We start from the raw sequence: 24980 nt of genomic DNA on the forward strand, positions 1-24980 counted from the left end.
CAAGAGTGGAGTCTTTGTTTCCCCCAGTCCTGTCGAAGTCCTGCAATCAAATCCCAATAGACTTCAAAGTCTGATTCTCTAGGAATTCCTCCTCCCATTGCTGGACCCCCAGGTTGGGAAGCCTGAAGTAGGGCTCAGAACCTTCACTCCAGTGGGTGGACTTCTGTAGTATAAGTGTTCTCCAGTTTGTGAGTCATCCACCCACCAGTTATGGGATTTGATTTTACTGTGATTGCGCCTCTCCTACCATCTCATCATGGCTTCTCCTTTGTCTTTGGATGTGAGGTATCTTTTTTGGTGAGTTCCATTGTCTTCCTTTCGATGATTGTCCAGCAGCTAGTTGTGATTCTGGTGTTCTCACAAGAGGGAGTGAGAGCACGTCCTTCTACTCTGCCATCTTGGTTTAGGGCCCCTCTAAAAAGTGCATTTCTTTGGTTATCAAAATGGGTAATTAGATTTTTTTGAAGGTTTATAGTTCACAGTGATAAGTGCAGTACCATTTTATCTGATCTTCAGTGTCTAATTGTGTGGGGGCAGTGAAGTTAGCTTGTGAGGAATAACTTGTAGTTTTCCTTGGGAAGAAATGCATCCCTAAATGGCTTAATTCATTATCTTTTTAATGATAGAGTGAATGACTTTGGCTTCTGTGTTCTAAAAAGTTTCTTTCAAGTGTGCCACACATGTAAATAGCTGCCTGAATTTATTGTTTATTCAGCTGAAAAAACAAAATATTATTGGCAACTGACCAAACTCAAAACTAATAAAACAAAATTATTTCTTTATTGATGGAAGATTTATCTAACTGGAATATATATCATACACCTTATACTTAAAAGGAAATTGTAAAAAATATTAGAAATCATGAGCACAGAGTGAGTATAAGAAGGCTTCTGTAGGATCAGAAGTCCTTTTCATACTATATACCTAGATGCTTTAAAAAGAATTACTTGATATTTGCTAATGTTTCTCAGTGTCTTATGTTGCTATATAAACTCAATGTTTCTGTCCCCCGGAACTTGTATGTTAAAATCTAGTCCCCAGTGTTTTAGTATTTGGAGGTGGGGCCTTTGAGAGGTGATTAGGAATAGAAGGCAGAGGGCCCTCATAAATGGGATTAATGCCCTTATAAAAAAGACCCCAAGGAACTCCCTTGCCCCTTTCACCATGTAAGGACACAGCAAATGACAGATGTCTTTGCACCAGGAGGTGGGCTCTCACCAGGTACCAAATCTGCCAGTGCCTAGATCTTGGACTTCCCAGCCTCCAGAATTGTGAGATATTTATATTTCTCAATTTCTATTGTTTGTAAGCCACCAGTTTACAGTATTTTGTTACAGCAGCCCCGACAGACTAAGACATATATAAAAATAAATAAACAAATGACAATGTAAAAAAACAGCGCTCCTGGTTTCAGAGTTCTGTTTCTTGCTCTAGTTGGCCCTACAATAAGTATGTGACAGTTTCCCCTAACATCATGCCTGACACCTGTTGGAGTGGAGGGCTTGATGACTATGAAATTTTGATTATCTCGGTTTCTGTATAGTAAAAATATATACCTTTTCTTATTTCAGAGCATTATAAGGCTGATACATGTGGTCTTCTTTCACACACTCACACACACACACACACACACACACACCAATAAATCACTAGAAAGAGACAGCAAATATTTCCTATAAGCCCTAAATAAGAGATTTTCCTGTATGAACATAGAGTATCCCAGTTGGAAGGATGCTTACAGATAATGTACTCTAATGCCTTCATTTTGTGTGTGAAAAAATACAGGCCCAAAGATGTGAAGAGGATTACCATCTACAGCCTCTAATGAATTAATGGTTCTCAATACTAATCATAGGCTGCTAATATCATGACAGGAGGGACAACAAGTCCAAACTAATTAAATCAGAATCTCTGCAGGTGGGATTCAGGCATCAATATGTTTTAAAACCCCTCAGGTAATTATTATAATGTGCAACCAAGTCTGAGAACCAGAGCAGGTTAGAAGAGATTTTTGTTGTTGTTCAGAATATTTTCTTTATTTTTCATTTACCTATTAATATTCTGGAACAGTACATATTTCCTTTATACTAGCTTGGGAAATCCTACATTGAGATAAATTTCTAAAAGTGAAATTACTCAGTATATAAGTAAGACTTCTGATATGTACAGTTGGCCTTCTATATCTGCAGGTTCTGCATCCAGGGATTCAACCAACCCTGGATGGAAATAAATATTCTTTTTAATTCCAGAAAGTTCCAAAAAGCAAAACTTGAATTGACTGTGCAGGGCAACTATTTACATAGCATTTACATTGTATTTTCAACTATTTACACAGCATTTACATGGTATTAGGTATTATAAGTAATCTAGAGATGATTTAAAATATATGGGGGGGAGGACTTCCCTGGTGGTGCAGTGGTTAAGAATCCACCTGCCAATGCAGGGGACACGGGTTCGAGCCCTGGTCCGGGAAGATCCCACATGCCATGGAGCAACTAAGCCCGTGTGCCACAACTGCTGAGCCTGCGCTCTACAGCCTGCGAGCCACAACTACTGAAGCCTGTGCACGCCTAGAGCCCATACTCTGCAACAAGAGAAACCACCGCAATGAGAAGCCCCCACTAGCCGCAACTAGAGAAAGTCTGCGTACAGCAACGAAGACCCAAGGCAGCCCAAAATGAACGAATGAATGAATGAATAATAAAATAAAATAAAAATAAAATAAAATAAAACTGTTTCCCTCCCCATCCGCTTTAAAAAATAAAAATAAAAATAAAAAAAATATATGGGGGGTGCATAGGTTATATGAAATGACATAGTATTTGCCATTTTATATAAGGGACGAGTATCCTCAAATTTTGGTATCCATGTGGGGTCCTAGAACCAACAACAGTATTGTTCAGTTATATTTTAGGAATTTTGAAGAGATTTACACTCCCATTTGCCCTTTGTATGTTCACTGAACATAATTCATTAATTTATTCAACAAATCTTTATTGAACAACTACTATGTGCCAGCAGTGGGACTGCATCAGTTAAAAAATAATGCAAACAAAAATCCCTGACTTTGGGCCTCCCTGGTGGCGCAGTGGTTGAGAGTCCGCCTGCCGATGCAGGGGATACGGGTTCGTGCCCTGGTCTGGGAGGATCCCATGTGCCGCGGAGCGGCTGGGCCCGTGAGCCATGGCCGCTGAGCCTGTGCGTCCGGAGCCTGTGCTCCGCAGCGGGAGAGGCCACAACAGTGAGAGGCCCGCGTACAGCAAAAAAAAAAAAAAAATCCCTGACTTTGTAGACCTTACATTCTAATGTCAGTAAACAGGCAAGAGACATAATAAATCAGTAAAATTATATAGGGCGTTAGAAGGCGGTGAGTACTAAGGTGAAAAATGAAGCAAAGAAGGGCATAGGGATTTAGCAGGAATGGCTAAAAAGTGGGTGAAGAAGATGATATTTGACTGAAGCTACAAAGGAGGGAAGGGAGCCACTGAAAATGCTCAAGCTCTCTGGCTTTTTCCAGGAACAGTAAGCAGGCTGCTGGGACTGAAGTGGAGTGAGCTAGGAGAGAATGTAGAAGATGAGGATGAGGAGGGGGCATATTATACATGAGGGCTTTGGAATGTGTTCAGCAAAGACCTGATGTGCTAATCGGACTTAACAGTATCACTCTGACTGCTGGGTGGAGAACAAAAGGAGCAAGTGTGGAAGTAGGAAAATCAGTTAGGTTATGTATTAATCCCAGAGATGTGCACTGGCTTGCACCAGGGTGGCAGCAGTGACAATGGTAAAATGTGATCAGCATGTGGATATATTTTGAAGACAGAGCCAACAGTTTCAGTCTGGTTGGAAGTGGAGTATGATAAAATGAGATGAATTAAATATGACTTTCAAATTGACGGTCTGAGCAACTGGAAAGACAGAGTTGTCATTCACTGAAATGGAGAAGACTACAGGTGGAACAGTTTGGGGGGTTGTAGGAAGATCAGGAGGGCCATTTTAGACATGAAGAACAGGGAGGCAGGAAGAACAGAGTCAGAGTGGTGTTCTGGATGCCAAGTGAATCACATGTTTCTGGGAAGGGGTGATTGTTGTGTCAAGTGCTGCCGATAGATCACATGAGATAAAACAGAGTTGATCACTGGCTTTAGGAAAAACGAAGGTCATTAGTGATGTCGACAAGAGCAGTTGCAGTGGAGTTCATGGGGGTGAAAATCTCAGTGGGTCGAGTTCAAGAGAGAACAGAAGTTGAGGAATTGGAAATGTTAAAGCAAGTGTATATAGCTCCTGGACTTCCCTGGTGGCGCAGCGGTTAAGAATCTGCCTGCCAATGCAGGGAACACGGGTTCAAGCCCTGGTCCGGGAAGATCCCACATGCCGCGGAGCAACTAAGCCCATGCACCACAACTACTGAGCCCGCGCACCACAGCTTCTGAAGCCCTCATGCCTAGAGCCCATGCTCCGCAACAAGAGAAGCCACCGCAATGAGAAGCCCATGCACCACAACGAAGAGTAGCCTGTACACCACAACGAAGAGTAGCCCTTGCTTGCTGCAACTAGAGAAAGCCTGCATGCAGCAACGAAGACCCAACGCAGCCAAAAAAAAAAAAAAAAGTATATAGCTCCTTCTAGAAGGTATGTTGCAAAGCAGAGAGAAATGATGCAAAAACTTGAGGGAAAAGTGGGACAGAAGAGATTTTTTTTTTAAGATGTGAAAAATAATATCATGACTGAGGCTGAAGGGAGTGTTTCAGTAGAGAGAGGGAGAAATGGGAATTTCTGGAGACAGATTCGTGTCCTTGAGTAGTTGAGAGAGGTGGGAGCAAGTGCTCTTGTGAAGGGGTTAATGGGAGCATGGTAGAGTCTTCTGTGACAGGAGGGGAAATACTAGTGGGTATGCTGGTGTGGTGTGTGTAAATTCTCTTCTGATTGCCACTGTAAGCAAGATCACCAATTTAGAGTGAAGATGGGGAGGAGATGATGAAAAGTGAGAAGACAGTGCTAAATAGTTGTCAGGGAACATGGGAGAGTGAGTGAGCTAGGGGAATGTATTGATATTACAGTTTTAGAACAAGACTACGGACTTCCCTGGTGGTGCAGTGGTTAAGTATCCGCCTGCCAACGCAGGGGACACGGGTTCTAGCCCTGGTCCAGCAAGATCCCACATGCCGCCTGTGCACCAAAACTACTGAGCCCACATTCCACAACTACTGAAGCCCGCGCGCCTAGAGCCTGTTTTCTGCAACAAGAGAAGCCACTGCAATGAGAAGCCCGTGCTCCGCAATGAAGAGTAGCCCCTGCTCATCACAACTAGAGAAAGCCCGTGCGCAGCAATGAAGACCCAATGCAGCCATAAATAAATAAATAAATAAATGTACTAAAAAAGAACAGGACTAAAGTCTTCCTTGAAAGCAGTTAGCAGTATATTTACAGTTAGACCAGAACACATAGTTTTGTATTTTTCTTCAGGCACACTCATCTGTGAAGGTTTAGGCACAGACTAGACTAAGAATTGGATTTAACCAATATTAGAGTTTTGACAAGTGACAGTAACCCTGGTTTCTGCAACATATGTTGTACAAATATTTCCCAGTTTGGGATTTGCCTTTTCCTTTTATCTATATATATTTTTTGAACTATGGAAATTTTATAAATTTTATATTTTTTAATGGTAAAATCTATTATCTTTTCCTATGGTTTCTTTCATTGCTTTTTGGCTTGAGGGAGTCCTTCCTCATAAAGGGATGATATGAACTTCTATAGCTTCTCTAATTTTTTATGGTTGAATGTTTAACTCTTTAATCTATCCATATGTATTCTGTGATGCAAAGTTTTAATAAAATAGTCATCAAAAAGTTCCTTTTTCCCTACATTAATTATTAAAGAAACAATTCCTTAGCCTTAGGTTTGTAACTTCTTTAAAAGATATTATCTTTTTATATTTTATAAGTTCTAGTTCCACATTATCACTTCTGGGTCACTGATTTATCTGTCTATTCTCAGTACTTAACATGCTTTAACTATTGTATATTTATAATTCTTCAGCATCTGATAAAGCAAGTACCAATCTCCAGTCCCCTTTTTATAAACATTCTCTAACCATTTTTGCTTACTTATTTTTCTAGAAAATTTTGTCATGATTCAAAAATAGGCCCCTCTCAGGGTTTGTATGGAGTCGAAAGAAGCCTAAACATTAGTTTGGGAAATACAAATTTCTTTGTAATATCCAAGTTCCCATTCGGGACCCACACTGTGATCTTCTATACTGGTCTTTTAAATTTTGCTGGGTTAAATACTTATTCATGTTTTTATACATCTTAAATCCCCCTGAGATATAGTTTTGCTTTGATTTTGATTTTACTAGAGTGAGTCCTCAAGTAAATTCCCCAGAAAGAAAAGCAGAAGGTAACTTTCTGGTACTTTATGTATCCAAAAATGTCTAATTTTTTTTCTCATATACATATCATATCTTGGGCATGTATAGAATCTTGATATTGTAATCCTTTTCTATTAATATTTATCCCTAAGTCCAATGGATAGAATGTTCCTTGAAACACTACTATTAGAAGGAAAAAAATGGAAAACAACCTAAATGTCAAAAAGGAAGAGATTTATTAAATGGTAGTGTATCCTTTGTAGGCAAGTCTATAAACTATTTTTAAGTTAGGTAAATATATATGCATGATAAGGAAATAAGTCCATGTGGAAAAAAGGCCACTGCATAACATGTATACTATGATTAGGTTTTTGAATAATAAAACCCTACATGGGTATATATTCATATATCTATTTTCATATCTATACATCTGGAAGAACATGAAGCAAAAATTAACAAATCACTATGGGGATTAAGATTAATGTGTGTGGAAGGAAGAACTTTCACTTTTTATTTTATATACTCTAAATTATTTGAAGTTTTAGAATGATGTCTTATTACTAATTAACAGGGTAGAGTTTTATGCAGCCAATGTACACATTTACTTGACCTTTTCCACGCCTTTATTTCACTCTATGCTGTTGACCACACTCCCTCCTGTACAAACACTGGTTTAGGTGACTCTTCTGAGTCTTTCCATGACACACTATACTTATTCCAATTTAGAACTTTGTATTTTAATTTATAATTGCCTATTTATTTGTCTATTTTTTCCAAGTAGACTGGAAAGTCAGATACTTTCCCTATTTCATCATTTTATATCTTATAGAGTGCCAGTTCAATGACTATTTGTTGAAAGTGTCTATGATTTGAAAGGGAATGCGTATTATCTGGTTCTCTGGAAAGTAAAAGAAACAGTGCTCAGAAGGTAAAAAGGGAAGTGATAGAGGCAGGATGGAAAGTCCTGAAGATTGGCTGTGTCCGTTGGCTGAGCAGCTGAACTACCGAGGGAAAGGTTCCCTTAACTGCAGTCTAAGTAGATCAAAGGAACAAGGTGGAGATGTGTGTGAGAAACTAAGCAAAAGTGGTGAGAAGGTAACTGGCCTTCTCCTTTGGGGGAATTCCACACTTCAGTAGGAAACTATTATGTAAATGTCTGTCTCTGGTGATCTAGTAGTTTCTGTGTCCCATGTGGATGGGATATATAGGAGTAGCATGGGACTTCTGAAGGGGAAGTTGGAAGGCAAATATCACTATAAAAAGCAAGAGAAAGCAGGATTTGCTTATTAGGGTAAAGACTAAGCTATCCCCACAAAGAGACATCAAAAAGTATACATCTATATGCAGAGGCTTAAATAACATGTTTTCTCATGTTACAGTAAGGTGAACAGTCCAGCTTGGCAGGGAGTCTCTACTCCACAGAGTCATTCAAGGACCCATATTCCTTTCATTTATTGCTTCATGGTCAAAGTTAGGTTGTGGGGATATTCAGTGTTCCAGCCTTAGGAAAGGGAAAAGAGAGGAACTTCAAGGCAAGTCACTTATCTTTTAAGGTAGAGATGATCCAGAAATTACATATAACTTCAATTTACCCATTACTTCTACTTACATCCCATCAGCCAAAACTTAGACACATAATCACATCTAACTGTGAAAAGAAGATGAAGCTATAGTCCTTAGCTGAGTAGCCATGCACCTAGTGTAACTTCTATTTCTATGGAAGAAGGGAAGTATGGATTTTGGAGAAAAACTAGTTTCTGCCATATAAAGAAATTATTTTCATAACCTGAGTAATAAAAGTTGTCTTGAAACTCTAGTTGCCCCCCAATGCTGGTCTACTACTACTAATGCACGTGCAGTGCAAAGACCAAGGACAATGGAAGAAACTTAAAGCTAAATGTATTCAACGTAAGAGATTGTCCTTTATTATGACATAATGTTAAAATATCTTTAATGATATGCATAGCATTTTTTTTCTTTTTTTGGTCTTTTTTTGTTTTTATTTTCTATGCATAGCATTTTAAATGTCCTTTAAAATAAAAAAAGAAGTAAGATAGAGCATTGGCAAAACTACTCTCAGTATACCCATTCCCCAACTTCTGTGTGTGTGTTTGTTGAAATTTTACTGATTCTTGAAATCCTTACCTGAGACTAATGCACCATATTGCTGAGACCAAGCACAGAGGGTCAGCAGAAAGGCCAGTAGTTAGGAGTAGAGTCCCTACTCCTCCTTCAACTTTGAAGGTGGCATCTCACCCTCAGAATAGGTTTCTTAAACTCTCCCCACTGGACCCGCCATCCTCTCCCTCTCCATCACCAGTAAGGTCCCCCTCCTCTGGACTCCCATAGTATCCTTTACATGGTTCTACTGCAGCATTTATCACATTGCATTGTATCAAAAGTTACTGTCTCTCTCCTCCAACTTGAACATGATCACCTCAAGAATAAGGACCATCTGCTCATTGAAGGTACTAGTTCTTTTTCAAGATGAAAACATCTGTATTAATTTGCTAGGCTACCCTAACAAAATACTACAGACTGGGTGGTTTAAACAGCAGAAATTTATTTTCTCACAGTTACAGAGTCTATAAACCCAAGATCAAAATGTCAGCAGGATTTGTTTCTTCTGAGGCCTTTCTCCTTGGCTTCCAGATGGCTACCTTCTCACTGTGTCCTCACATGGTCTTTCCTCTCTGCACATGGATCCCTGGTCTCTGTACATCCAAATTTCCTCTTCTTATAAGGACACTGGTCAGATTGGGTTAATATCATGCTTTGTACCAGTCAGATTGGATTAGGACCCTCACAACCACATTTTAACTTGTCTCTTTAAAAGCCCTATCTTCAAAAACAGTCACATTCTGAGTTACTGGGGATTAGGGCTTTAGCATACCAATTTGGGGGGGCAAAATCCAGCCCATAACACCTTTATGATCTTTGTTGATTATAAAAGTAATATAATATTTTTTTAAATCAAATCATACAGAAATGTGTAAGTAGAAAGTCAAAGTCTCCTATCACTTCACTTCTCATGACAATATCTCCCAACGGGTAATCAGTGTTTCGTGAATGAATAAGTGAGTGAGCATGGGGTGGGCTTCATATTACACCTGAGAAAAATGAGCCACTAAGAGGCATCCCTCTACTCTAGGTCATAAAACTAGTTAATGAAAAGAGAATCATACCCAGTTCTACCAATTTCTCATCTAACATTCATATTTCTCTTTAAAAGTTACCAAACTTGGGAATTCTCTGGTGGTCCAGTGGTTAGGACTCGGCACTTTCACTGCCGGGGCCGGGGTTTGATCCCTGGTCGGGGAACTAAGATCCCGCAAGCCGTGAAGCGCGGCCAAAAAAATTAAAAAGTTACCAAACTTAATTAAGTTCTTTTCACTTATATTTGCCTTTGTCGTAGGCTCTTTATGCAGCAAGAAACAGATATTCACTTAGGTTTTCATGTACTTATTGCTGCATCACAAACCTCGTCAAAATTTAGTGAATTAAAACAACAGTTATTTCGTTTTCACAATTCTGTAGGCTGGCCATCTGAGTGTGACTTCTGATTGCCTTGCCTGCAGTCACTCGTGTGGCCTCATTCACATGTCTGCCAGCTGGTGCTGGCTCTGCACTGGGGTGCTTCTGTTGCCCTCCACAAGGTTTCACATCCTCTGGTAAGCTACACTGGGCTTCAGAGCTTGGTGATCTCAGGATTCCAGGTGGCGAAAGTGGAAGCTGCAAAGTCTTTTGCAGATTAGACTCTGGAACGGGCATTATGTTACTTCTATCACATTCTGTTGGTCCAAGTCAGTCACAAGGCCAACCCAGACTCAGGGGGGTGGAGAGATAGGCTCTGCCTCTTCATGGAAGGAATAAGCAACATCACATTGCAAAAAAGGATGTGGACACAGGAAGGTGTGATTCACTGGGGGGCATTACCATAATGCTTTTCCACAGCTGACATTTCCTACAGGATGACATTCTGCGTGTTGGCCTTCCTATCATGCCCACAACTTCCTTTTAAAAAAGTGAATAATTCATATGGTATCATGCTTTGTACTTTGCAACTCTCCACCTGGCTTCAAGAAGTCAGACTGGAGATTAGTGCTTGTATTAGTTAAGATTAGAGCCAACTTCAAGTGAGAGAAAACCCCACATGGCTGGACTTAAAGCAGAAGTTTATTTCTGATGCTTGTCAAAGTCAAGAGATAGGTTCTTCAGAATTGGTATTGGCCTCCACATTCTCTGGCCTCTTCTTTCTTGTTTTACTCCATTGACTGTACCTTCCATCACCAAGGTTGCCTCATGATCCAAGATGGCTGCCAAAACTCCAAATACTACAGTCTATTTCACCCAGCAGGAAGGAAAAAAGGGAGGGAAAATAGAATCCACTCTTCTAATGGTACTTCCTAGATGTTGTACACCTGACTTCCACTCATATCCCATTGGCCTGCACTTAGTTACAAAGCTATACCTATCAGCACAGGGGACTGGGAACTGTACTCTTTATTTCTGATAGCTCTGTGCCCAGCCAAAAATTAGGGGTTCTATTACTACAGAAGAAGGAAACAGTAGATATTGATGGATAATCAGCAATCTCTGCCACAGTGCTCAGCCTAAAGCCAGACATCAGTATGCTGCCCATGGGCATATAATGTGGCCTGGTATGAGAAATATGCCCAACAGATATGCATTATTAATTCATTCCTTCTGCCAACATATTTATTTATTGAGTCTTTTCTATGTGCCAAGCACCTTTCTAGCTACTAAAAATAGAGCAGAGAACAAAACAGACAAAGTCACTGCCTTCCTTTAGTTATACTCTAGTTTGGAAAGATAGGCAATAAACAAACAATATAAAGTAAAAAATTGATAACTGATATGAACAATTCATCTAGATGAAGGGGTAGACAGTTAAGAAATGTGAGTGGGAGAGGATAGCTATTTTAGGTAGGTAGGACATGAATGAAGACAGCCATGCAGATATCTGGAAGAAAAGGCACAGGCAGAGGGAACAGTAAATACAAAGGCCTTGAAGCAGGAGCATGCTTGGAATGTTTGAGGAACAGCAAGGCATAACTAGAACAAGGAGTGGAGGAGTGGTAGGAGATGAGGATGAAGAGATAGCCAGAGACCAGACCATAATAAGGACCAAGTAGTGGATTGTCAGTAAGATACTTTTTCTTCAGGAGTCTAAAAGCAAAGGTGTGTCAAGGTTCCTCAAGACCACCCCAGGTTCAGCGATTTGCTAGGAGGACTCACAGGACTCAGCTTATAGTCATGCTTAAGGCTATGACATCAACAGGATACAGAGCAAAATCAGCAAAGGGAAAAGGTGTATAGGGCAAAGTCTGGAGGAAGCAAGCTTCCAAGAGTCCTCTTCCAGTAGACTCACACAGGAGGTGCTTAATCCCTCCAGCCACAGATTGTGACAACAGGTATGAAATGCTCTCTACCAGGGAGCTCATTACAGACTCAGTGCCCAAGATTTTTATTGAGGATTGGTCACATAGGTACCCTCTTCCTAGCACATATCAAATTCCCGACTGTCAGAAGGAAAGCAGGTTTTTAGCATAAACCATATTGTTTGTACAAACAGTTTAGGTACAGTGAGCCATGCTTATCATTTAGCAAATGGTCAGAACCCTACTGAAACCTAAACTCTCAGATGGCAGTCAAGGGCCAAACTTGCAAGCAGATCTTTCTATCTTAGAAAGATAGCAGTCTTGGACCCGTTGTTAACTCTTTTCTACATAAAAGCACACAGAGAGATATGCATGAAGCAAAGCAGAATGTGAGCCAGGAAACTAAACAGAGACTAAGCAGACTCCATGGGTTAGTGGAAGCAGTTAATAAATAGAATCCATGAGATAAATAAACTGAGAAGTAGCCAGAGGGCAGAAGCAACAGCAGGAGGAAGAAGCAGAGAACAAAGAAGCCGAATCAAATCAATAAAAGGACATCTTGTGCAGGAAGAACAAACATCCTTCTATGGGACGACCACCCCGGTATTCCTTTTGGGATGTGAGAATTCCTAGATGATCCCAGAGACCAATAATCAGTGCTCTCCATGAGGCCTGATTGCTCCATTAAAATGACTTCCCATACTTGCCTCCTAATTTCCTCTTGGATCGTCGTATAGAAAATTCCCATCACCCAAGATCGGAGGCATGACTGTGCTCCTTGTAACCTGAAACCTCCTCACTAATATACCTGGGATTTCAGCCATTCAAAGCATAGACTTTAGAGAGGAAATTAGTACGGTGACCAAGGGATCACTGGCCAACTGGCTGAAGGACCCAGAGTTGTAATATAGCACGGACCACCCCACCCCTCCCCCCCACCACATGGAGCCACGTTCCAGTCATATCAAACCACTCACAACTGTACTCAGAGGCTAAGTGGACTTTTATGCTTTTGAAATTTTCATCATGTACTTCACTCTGTCTAGAACTTTGGTTTTCTCATCCTCAAAAAAATACCTCGGCTGGATGCTGTTTGCATTCTCTATGAAGTGTCTCTGACCGTTTCTCTCCCCGCACTCTTGTCTACCGTCTTTTAAATGAATTCTTCCCTCTGCACGGCTCTCTTAGCTATTGGTCTATGTTTCTGTAGTAACACTTATAAAACATATTGTAATCAACTCCTTATGCGTCTGTCTCTGAAATGAATTATGTTCCTAGTACCTAGCATAGTACTTCACAAATGGTAATTTTTAAATAAATGCTTAGTTGGTGAATGAATGAATGAATGAACCAAGAAACAAATGCATTGAGTCCACGTATTGAAGAGTTCTGATTCCAGAAGTCAAGGACAAAGCTCCTTGACCAAGACACCCTATTCTCAATTCTCATGCTTGAAACAATAATATCTCTTATCTATTGGGATGCTTGTTATTTTCCAAAATTATATTGCTTTTGCACTACATTATTTCTTTGATGATATTGTGGCTTTACAGATGTTAAATAGCCATGTTAGCATTGATTCTAATCATTTCCCTAGTGAGGAAGCAAAATTTTTTAACTTTTATTTTTTAATTATGGGAGGACTTAAATATTCCCCAACTAAAAAAGCATGTGATATATATACTCAATGTTGTGGTTTCTGAGTATGTTTATACAAGTAAATAAACACACAGAATCGCTCTCCTGCTATGAAAGTACTTCCTATTACTACTGCCTCATATATGCATATATATTTTTCAAATTAAACTTATCAGAGGGGAATAATTTCAAGAAGTATTGTTTTTACAATCCACTGCTTATGGCACTGAAAGTGAATTCCTTAAGAAATTTAATAATAAAACCAGTTCTAAAAAGCCTAGTCATGGTCATAGCAAACAACAAATAAAATCTAAATTGTTAGTCTTTTCACAAGATCTCTTTTGAGTAGTGGCCCTTTAAAATCTAGTAGTATATTTTATAGCTTTCCTTTACTTCCCTAGGGAGTTATCAGAATTATCAGAATTAAGGCCTTTGCTTGAATGCTTTGATGACATGTCGTGATTGGCTGTTAACATGCAAGAGGTTGCAAGAGCCAAACAAAATGGATTCCTAGAAACTAAGGGCAGATTTTTAAAAAATAGCATCGTCTGAAACTAAAGGTAATTAGAATTGATTTTTAATTTCCACCATTAGCCATCTAAGAGAGGGCTTGCAAAGATATGTGAATGAGATGTGGTATTGTCCGGTTCGCATGTGTTTTTGTGGGGGTGGAAGGGAAACTAATATTTTTTTATTATTTTGTGTCAGGTGGTTAACATACACTTTCATTTAATCATTACAATACCCCCTCTAAAATAGGACTCTGATCCACAGTCCATAGTTGGGAAAGTAAAGGCACTAGAGAGAAGCTCCAGGCCACACAGTGCAGAGCAGAACTGAAATTCCAACCTAGTTTCTCTGACTCCAGAGTTTGTGTCTCTACCACCCAATATAGGAGGCCAGGTTATCACATCACAACATATAAATAACTCTAATTAAATGTAACCTATCCTGGATATCATCCCCCAAATGGAATTTTCTGCTTGGAGATTGAATTTTTTAAAAAAAAGAAAAAAAGAATAGAACAGGGGTCAGCAAGCTATGACCCCAAACTCGTTTTGGTAAATGAAAAGGTGCTGGAATGGTGCCACACCCATTGCCAATGGCTGCTTCCAAGCAAGGGCAGTGTTGAGCAGTTGTTACAGAGACCACATGGTCTGCAGAGCCCAAAATATTTACTATCGGACTTTTTTCAGAAAAACTGTGCCAACTTCTGGAATAGAACCTTTGTCAATCAATATGCAGTGCTGTCCCAGGGAGAGAGTTTCAGTGTTGGGCAGACACTTGGAGAGCTGTACTGCTGGGCAGGTGCTGGAGGATCTGCTGATTCAGCCCCATCCTGGAGGAAGTATTTTATAAAATGAGTCAATTCCACTTGCCTTGATGGACAATAGTCCATCAAGGAATTCCATTACAGAGACCATTCTTTGGGTACCATGATCACTGAAAACATGTATGAAGAAAAACATTAAATAATATAGTTGCTATAAAAATATAACCTAACAATAAATTAGTAGACTAGAAATAGAAAACTAATACATACAGAAAAACTTTTCAAGTTTGGTTTAGGCTGCCCATCCCTGAACCAATTAAACATTGGTAAAGGAGATGGGGTTATGGTGATGGGTTTAAACTAATCTTGGCCACCACTGGCCACCCACTATGACAGCTAATCTTAAAGGTGGAGTCAAGTGTATGTTGACAGACCAATCACCATATTCACTACAAACATAATTTTGTGATGAAGGGTCTTTTAAGACATAGCATAAAAATATACAATCCTAATTAAACAGTACAGTTGTCATTATTATTCTCCCATTTGACACACAGATTTAACTGATCATAAATGACCAAAATTTTTCATCATACAATGTCATTGCTTGACATTTCTAAAGGGTATTTCTAGAAACTTTTGAAATTTGCAAAATTGAGAAAAACAGAAAAATTTCATATATTAATAGTTTTTTGGCTTTCTTCCTGTTCCATTGATAGACATGTCATTTCCTATGCACAGAATCACACCCTACAAATTACTGCCTTTTCTTTAATTCCTTTTTAAATAAAATATTAATCTAGTTTATTTTTGAGAAAATAACATGTTCACATGATTAAAAATTTTCAAGGTAAATTGTCTCTAGTGAGACCTCTTTCCTGTCTGTTCCCCAGTCACGCAGTTTCCCATTCCCCTCTACCACCAACGTTTCCATTTTCTTCGGCATCATTCCAGAGATAACGTGTGCCTTTATAAGTAAATATGTATATATATTGTTTCCCTCCACCTCTTTTTTACAATATTCTGCCCATTGCTTTTTTCCTTTATAATATATCTTGGTGATATTTTTATGTGATACATATCTTGCTCATTCTTTTATAGGTCTTCATAATATTCCATTGATGGATGTACTGTAATTTATTTGATTAATCCCCTATTGATGGATATTTGAGTTATTTCCAGTCTTTTGATATTACAAACAATGCTGCAGTGTGTAAGCCGAGACATATGTCATTTCTCACATGTGGGAAGATATCTATTGAATAAATTTCTGCCTTTTCATCTTTCACCAAAATTTCATTTTCACTTGATGAACAATATTTGCACCGGGAGTGCTCACTAAAACACTTTAATCTCTTGTTTGTTTGATATAAAAGACTCATTCATGTCATAGACTGAAACTACTTCCAAATTATATATTCCACATACTAACTTACACCAAAACTCTGTTGCCTGGCTAAGAACAATCATTTTCTTAGAGCTTCACTTGTATTGCCAGAACTAGCAACTGGGAGACACACACACACAAAATAATAACACCACTGACTGCCTATGAAACAAGTTGAGAACAACACCAGGAAGTTGAGACACACATGCCAGGCAGTTTTCTGGCCGTGTTCATCAGCACAGCAACTGACTTACTGGCCTCAGAAACCTTCAGTTCAAGCTGACATCCCAGCAAAGTCTCTAGGTTTGTGGCCCTTCTGGGGAAGCTTGTAAGTGTCCAAAACTTTGAAAAGTTTTCCTGTCAGAGTTTGTAAAATTGTAGCCCCCTAGCTATTTCACAGGATCCCATTAGCAAGGGTCAAGAAAGCTAACGGCATTGTTTTCTAGTTACCAGCCCAGAGCAGAAGCCAACAGACTCTGAGCAAGGCCCAAACGGTTTATTTAATGTGGATTATATCACCCCCTTATCAATGAATGTTCAGTCAATGCCCTAGGTGATAGGAGCTAAGTGATAGGATCCATATGATAAAATTACAGTAAAAATACTAGCTAACATTTATTGAGCATTCACTATGTGCCAACCACTATGCTAAGAGCTTTACAAGCATTCTTGTTTTCAAGTTTAGTCCATTGCAGATTTAAGCAAGGGTGTACAAGAAGCACATTCCTTCCCCTTCTAGTCCCTCCCCAGAGTAAACCCTGATGCCAGACTCTCTCATTTGTCCTAAGAGCTACTAAAATGAAAATATCCCTGCAAGAGGGAACACTGTAAATGGAACCAGGTTTTATACATCATTTTGCCTGATTTTATCGTATTCTTTACAGGACAACATTTTAATGGGAGAGCTCTATGGATGCGTTGTTAGGTGGAGACAGACTGCCACTGACAGGGAGGCACTGATACACAGTAAAAGTTCAGTTTGCCTCGGAGTAGTCTCTGAAATATAATCACCACCATCGCCCCTTCCCAATTTTAACCCCCACTCCCTTATGAATGTGTGGGAAAAGCAAAGGCCAGGATAGATTTTTTGACTCTGCATTGTTATAATAATTAACTTTACTTAATGGTTCATTAAGTATTGACATGCTCAAGGATCAGTAACTTCTAATCAGTGCATTAGACCATCTTCAGAAGTTGCTTATGGGTACTTATGAAGGGTGTTTGGGACCATGCCTTTAGTCCCAATCAGCTCTAAGAACAGTTTCATTTCATAGCAATTTCTTTTTCAAAATAATTTTCTTAAGAGTTGATCGTGGGTCTTTAAGCACAGACTGAAGACTATCTCTCACAGAGACATAATTTATCAAGGCCTAAAACCACTCAGACTGAGGAAGACCTCTGACTAATTGTTGTGAGGGGTGGGCAAGTGGAGTGGAATGCCTAAAAAAGTGGGTCACACAGCTAATCACATGGTTAAGCCAAGAGTTAAACAAAAGGCAATCTCACTCTATCTCTTTGATCTGTATCCAGTCGCTGGCATTAACTTAGTTTTTGAATCTTTTGAGTTCCCACAGGGAACTGGGCTGGGCTGTATTATTTATGGCCTCTCCTGGCTCCAAGTGTAGCTTGCTGGGTGAATGTCTGGGGCAGAGGGAGAAAAAAATCCTGTGGGTGTTCCACTGCATACAAGCCCTAACTGAAAGCATAAAACTGGGCTGCAGTTACCATGCCCTCTCCATTATTTCCAGAGAATTACCCAGGAACATTACTGGAAATGAGCTGTCTTGTCCAGTCAGCTCCCATTCTCTCAGGAAGGTTAGAGCCCGGTGAATTTCACAACCCTTACAGCTTCTTCGGAAATGCATTATGAGTTTCCAAATCTCTTGCTCAGCCTTGATAAAATTCCCAAGTGATTGCAAATGTGAAAATAAAACCCAAAGCTACTTTGTACCTTGGTATATATGAATAAGGCAGGGAGTGAAAATTGCACATAAGTAACCTAGACTTCATAATCATATGGACTTTTGGGCACTTAGTGGAATCCACAGTCTCTATATGGCAGAAATAAATATTGTTAATGATACAGGCTAACTCTTGTCATGTACCTCAGCAATTCATGGAATGTTAGAGCTGGTAGGAACTTAAAGGTCATCTACTTCATACCTTCATGTCATGAATTTGAGACCAGAGAGATTAAGTCACTTATTGATAGGCACTCAGTTCATATGGTAGAGAGAACACAGCTTAGAATGAGAAAACTTGAACTTGAGTCTTCACCCTGCCCCTTTCTGGTGGTGGTTTTCAGGCAAGCCAGTGATCCTCAATTTTATATTGGCAAATTGGAGTTAATTTATGCCCCAGACAGGCTGTGAATATTGCTTTGGTGGGTAGGAACAAGGAGGTGCCACTAGGAACTTGGAAATAATTTAGCTCTTACAGAGTCAAACTAGTAACATTCACACATAATAGATGAGAAAGTCACATGAAATTGTAAACTTATGACAGAAGAGTTGTTTTTAAAATAAGTCCATTTTCCCCCTGATTTTATAGAGTACCATGTGTCCATTGTACTGAAAAAAAAAAGAATAAAGAAGAAAATGCAGATTATGAGTAAATGCATGGTGAATGCATTCCAGATATATGCTGGAAGAATTCCTCATATTCGTGAGGATGGGATCATGCCATACATGCTTTTGACTCTTAGCAAGATATTGGTATAATCTTTCAATGTATTTGAGAGCACTCAGAATTCCAAGCAAAATGAACTGGGTATAATATCTGGGAAGCCAATCTTATCTGAAATGTGATGGTAATATGATAATCCAAGGAAAAACTGAGTGAATAAAATAAGCATGATTGGCAAGAAGCAAAGCAAAAGGAAGCCCCCAAATGCCAGAATGTAGACCAGGCATGGGGCTAGGTTAAGTTTTACAAGCTTTACTTAATTTAATCCTCTCAACTACTCTACAGAATAGGTACCACTGCTATTTTCATTTTTCACATGAAGAAACTGACGGTCAAGGAAATTAAATAATTTACCCAACATCATGCTATTAATAAGTGTTAGGAACTGGAATGTACCCAAGCAGTACACTTCCAGGGCCTGATTTGTCTAATTTATATTTTATTTTTACTAAAGTTACACATACCCATAATTTTTTTTTAATATATATTTTTTTATTTGACTGTTCCGGGTCTTAGTGGCAGTACGTGGCATATCTTCGTTGCTGTGTGCGTGATCTTTAGTTGTGGTGTGTGGGATCTAGTTCCCTGACCAAGGATCAAACCCAGGCCCCCTGCATTGGGAACGCGGAGTCTTAACCACTGGACCACCAGGGAAGTCCCAACACATACACATAATTTAAAGAATCAGAGTTCTTCAAGTTTTGTTTGAAAACAACAGTCTCTAGTCCCTACCTCCCTATCCCATTTCTCACAATCTAGAGGTAATTATTTTCATTCCCTACCTAAACAGCTGATTCTTTTTTTTTTTAATTTATTTATTTTTGGCTGCTTTGGTTCTTCGTTACTGCACGCGGGCTTTCTCTAGTTGTGGCAAGCGGGGGCTACTCTTCATTGCAGTGAGTGGCTTCTCATTGCTGTGGAGCACGGGCTCTAGGCACGTGGGCTTCAGTAGTTGTGGCATGCGGGCTCAGTAGTTGTGGCTCGCAGGCTCTAGAGCGCAGGCTCAGTAGTTGTGGCACATGGACTTAGTTGCTCCACGGCATGTGGGATCTTCCGGAACCAGGGCTCGAACCCGTGTCCCCTTCATTGGCAGGTGGATTTTTAATCACTGCGCCACCAGGGAAGCCCTAAACAGCTGATTCTTAAGGTATTTACATCCATATTGCTAAACAACTTGTTTTAATTCTTTGTGGGTTTTACATTTTAGACATTCTCTATTGTCATTCCACTCTAGAAGATGAGGATTTAGCCCTTTGTCTCCCTCATTCCCCACTCCCATCATGAGCTCTCTTCCCCTCTGCCTGTTCTTTCTATGTAGTCTGCTGTGGACTGAATGATTGTGCCTCTCCAAAATTCATATGTTGAATCTTAATTCCCAAGGTGATGATATTTGGAAGTGGGGCCTTTAGGAAGTGATTAGGTCTTGAGGGTAGAGCCTTCAAGACTGGAAGTAGTGCCCTTATAAAAGAGACCCCAGGGCTACCCTGGTGGCGCAGTGGTTGGGAGTCCGCCTGCCGATGCAGGGGACACAGGTTCGTGCCCCGGTCCGGGAAGATCCCACATGCCGCGGAGCGGCTGGGCCCGTGAGCCATGGCTGCTGAGCCTGCGCGTCCAGAGCCTGTGCTCTGCAACGGGAGAGGCCACAGCAGTGAGAGGCCTGCGTACCACAAAAAAAAAAAAAAAAAAAAAGAGAGAGACCCCAAAGAGATCCCTTGCCCCTTCTGCCATGTGAGGTTATAGCAAGAAGGCGTCATCTATGCACCAGATAGTGGGCGCTCACCAGACACCAAACCTTCCAGTGCCTTCATCTTGGACTTTCCAGCCTCCAGAACAGTAAGAAATAAATTTCTGTTATCTACAAGCCACCCAGTCTGTGGTGTTTTGTTACAGCAGCCTGAACAGACTACGACAGTCATACTGTGATTTTCATTATATCTAATATTCAGTTGTCAAAATTCCTTGTCCCTCTTGTTCTGGATTTTTTGTTTATTCTTCAGTACAAATTTATTGTGTTCCTACTATGTGCCAGGCACTATTATAGGTGCTAGCTTATGTCAATGAAAGTTTATCATAAGATTCTCAGGTGGGCATCTATTTTTACCCATTGTTCTGGGCAGTTGGTGGGCCCTTCACTCTGGAAACTGAGATTGTAGGATATTTTCATTAATTTTTTGTTATAATTTACTATCCTCTGTTCTTTTAGTAATCCTATTATTAGATATTGGACCTCCTATACAGCTCCTCTAATTTTCATCTTTTCTCTCCTACTATCCATATGCTAGTCTTTTACTCTACTTCTTGGGAGATTGCCTTAACTTTATCTTTTAGCCCTTATATTGAATTTCTCATTTCTATGTCATGTTTTTAACATCTAAGCTCCTTTTGAGTTTACTGACTATTCCTTTTATAGCTAACCTGTTATTGTTTCATATCTCCTCTTATCTCTCTGAAGACAACATAGTTTGTTTTCTAAATTTCCTCTTGGCAGACCTTGTTTCCTTCAAGTTGCTTTCTTCTGTTTGTTTTGGTGTTTAGCTTGCATTAATAGGCATTCCTCACATATCTGATGATCACTGGCTGTCTAGTTTTATTTTAAGAATGGGGCACTGGGCTTCCCTGGTGGCGCAGTGGTTGGGAGTCCGCCTGCCGATGCAGGGGACATGGGTTCGTGCCCCTGTCTGGGAAGATCCCACATGCCGCGGAGCGGCTGGGCCCATGAGCCGTGGCCGCTGAGCCTGCGCGTCCGGAGCCTGTGCTCCGCAACGGGAGAGGCCACAACAGTGAGAGGTCCGTGTACTGCAAAAAAAAAAAAAAAAAAAAAAGAATGGGGCACTGACAAGAGGATGCGCTGCATGCAGAAGGGGATTCTCCATTGAGTTTACTACAGGATGATGTAACATAGGCCAACATACTGGACCCATGTCAGTATCTTTTCTCTAAGGCTGATTAGATTACCCAGAGAATTCTTCCAGCCTTTTGCCAAGAAAACATAAGCCTGGCTAACAGTGTTCTGGGAACCAAGTGGAGGAAAAAGATTGAGGAAGTCTCAACACACAATTTAAATATTTACATTTAATCCCTGGTATTCAATATAGTAGTCCTCTTCCTTTCCCCGATCTCAATCTAGAGTCCCTCTGTTAGTTCTTGGCATGGGAAAAAGCCTTCAGTTTCATACTGAATGAGGCAGAGACAGCCTCCTACCTGCAAGGAATAGGAGTAGGGAATTAAGGATCTACCAGCTTCTTAAAAAGACTTTCCACTAAATCCCCTGTGTTGTAATCCCCACCCTCATTCTCACTTCCTAAAGTATCTGTTGCTCCAGTTTTTTTAGGGCTCTGTATTGTAAATTGGGTTGGTTATCATCAAGTTTAAGATGCAGCTTTATTGACTATCCTAATTCAGTTAGTACTTGTCTCTCTGCTTCCTAGTTTCTAAAATTTTATTGCTGTTGTTTCCTATCCCTTTCCCTTTGTCCTTGTGCATTTTATTAAAATTATTCTATTGTTTTCTTAGCTGGGTGAAGGAAGGAAGGGATTTGAGTGCTTATGTTCAATCTGACATCTTTAACTGGACTGATCCAGAAGACCCTACGGCATTATCAATACATTACCGAAAAGTTTGCAAGGTTTGTTCTAACTATTCTAGAAAGACAGATACTAAATGTAGCAAACAGAAACACAGTCACTAAAGAACCATGATAACCATAGTTGGACGAAATGTCCATCAGGACTCTCCATCTTTTTTTTTGTTTGGATTCCATGCTTACTGGAAATCTTCTAATTATATAAAATTCAATATGTCTGAGGTAAAATTCATAATCTAACACCCAGACTACGTTCTCTTACAGTGTTCACCATCTTAGTAATGGTACCTCATTCTTTCAATTACTCATGTCAGAAACATAGGAGTCATTCTAACTCCTACTTCCTTCTCAGCCCCCACATCTACCCATCACCATGTCCTGCCTGTAAATATTTATAACATGAGTCCATTTCTTCCCATCTCTACTCTGAAGACCCCTGTTCAAGTTACCAATACGTCTTACACTTCTACCGTTGTCTCCTAAATGATCTCCCTGCAACCATGACAGCCCCCTTACCTGTCCATTTCCCACACTGTAGTCATAGTCACCTTTGCAAAATGCAGGTCAGATCTTGTTCTATACGATCTGCTTAAAGTCTTCAGTGATTTCCCACGACTCTTTAGATAAGGACAGCAAGGCCTGTAAGGTCCTGCAGGGACTGGCCTGTCTCCTCTGGCCTTATCTAGTGGTATCCCCACCCCCTCCTTGCTGTCAGCTCCCCAGCCACGCTGCCTTTCTTTCTGATCCTCTTTTTTCCTGATGCTCTCCCTGCTACCCACCCCTCACCAAAGGCCACTTCAGGCAAAACAGCTCCCTCCTACAGCTGCCCCTAACAGCCTAACTGCCCCATTCACTTGGTCCCAGGTTCTCACCTACTGAGTCATTAGGTCTTGGTTCTAGAGTTACTTCCTCAGGGAAACCTAATTAGGCCCTCATTTTTTATGACTGTTTTATTAATATCTGCCTCTCCATCCAGATTGTAAGCACTATAAGGGCAAAGAGAATGTCTATTACTTTTCATCACTCTTTTCTCGGGACATGGCTAATTGCTGATTTTTCTTTTAAGGGCTGATTTTAAAAGGAAAAACTAGTATGTATCATGGTTGACATCTTCCTCAAAGTGAGAAGAATTTCAGTATACTGAATATCATGCAATATTTCCTTTAAAGATTCAAGGTCACCATTATAAAAACACATAGTGTAATATAGTAAATTTCTTAGTTTTTTTAATATGTAGGGATATCAACCATGATGTTAAATAGCCTCAGACTGATTGTCCAGAAAAAAAGCGAAGCAATTTTGAAGTTTTCTAAAGGGAATTTGAATTTCTTAATGCTTAGAAGACTAAGAGATTGGTTCAATTATCACCTTCAAATATAGGAATCATTTAATAATTATTATTATCGTTATTGAACACTTAGCATATACTTTATTATCATTATTGAATACTTAGCATATACTAGTAGTAATCAAGAACTTTAAAAACATTATCTCATTTAATCCTCACAGCAACTCTCTGAGGTAGTAACTGGAAGTATTTTCATTTTACCAATGAAGAAACTCAGGCAAGTTAAGGAAGAGGTTAAGAACTAACTGTGGGTAAAGGTAGTCTGGCTCTAGAGCCTGTAGGTTTAATCCCTTTAATGAAAAAGGTGATGAGCAATTACTTTCAGGAGGCCAGAAATTTGACCAAGGAAAACATCTTAAATGAGGGAGAGCCTTCATTTGGACAGAAGGAAGAATCATTTAAAAGTATTAAACACTCGGGCTTCCCTGGTGGCGCAGTGGTTGAGAGTCCGCCTGCCGATGCAGGGGACACGGGTTCGTGCCCTGGTCTGGGAGGATCCCACATGCCACAGAGTGGCTGGGCCCGTGAGCCCTGGCCGCTGAGCCTGGGCATCCGGAGCCTGTGCTCCACAACGGGAGAGGCCACAACAGTGAGAGGCCCGCATACGGCAAAAAAAAAAAAAAAAAAAAAAAGTATTAAACATTGCAATAAACTATTTTTAATAAGTAAGTTGCATGTTTATTCTGTTTAGCTTTGAAAACTGGAGTGGGTAGGAATACAGCCCAGAGGGGTCAGTTAACTGTGTATTTAAGAACAGGGCAGCACAGGGAACTCTACTCAATGCTCTGTGGTGACCTAAATGGGAAGGAAATCCAGAAAAGAGGGGATATATGTATACATATAGCTGATTCACTTTGCTGTGCAGTAGAAACTAACACAACATGGTAAAGCAACTATACTCCAATAAAAAGTAAAAAAAAGAACAGGGCTTAGACCTGATTCTCTTTTGAGGTCCCCTCTTGTTCTCCAACTCTGGAAGGTTGTTTAGTGCCAAGTTATCTTTTGTCTTCAACCTTTTCCCTGGTTGAAAGTTTGCCTAATGTAGTCAACTCGTTTATGGTATTATCCCAGGATAGCTTATCCAGGGCAAATCTTGCCTTATTGAGTTTAGCAATCACTTTGCTTAATGACTTGCTGTGTTAACAACTTGGCATGCGCTTCATCCACAGTCAGCACCTACTCCGTTTAATTACTTGCTTTGTTGATGTTATACTGTCTTCAGGGAAATACTTTGAAATCCAAAACTTAACTGACTCCTGTAGTACCAATCACCCCGCCTCCTGCCCCAAGTGAG

This window comes from Mesoplodon mirus, assembly GCF_964341445.2.
Source record: "Mesoplodon mirus genome assembly, chromosome: 8".
Taxonomy (NCBI): Eukaryota; Metazoa; Chordata; class Mammalia; order Artiodactyla; family Ziphiidae; genus Mesoplodon; species Mesoplodon mirus.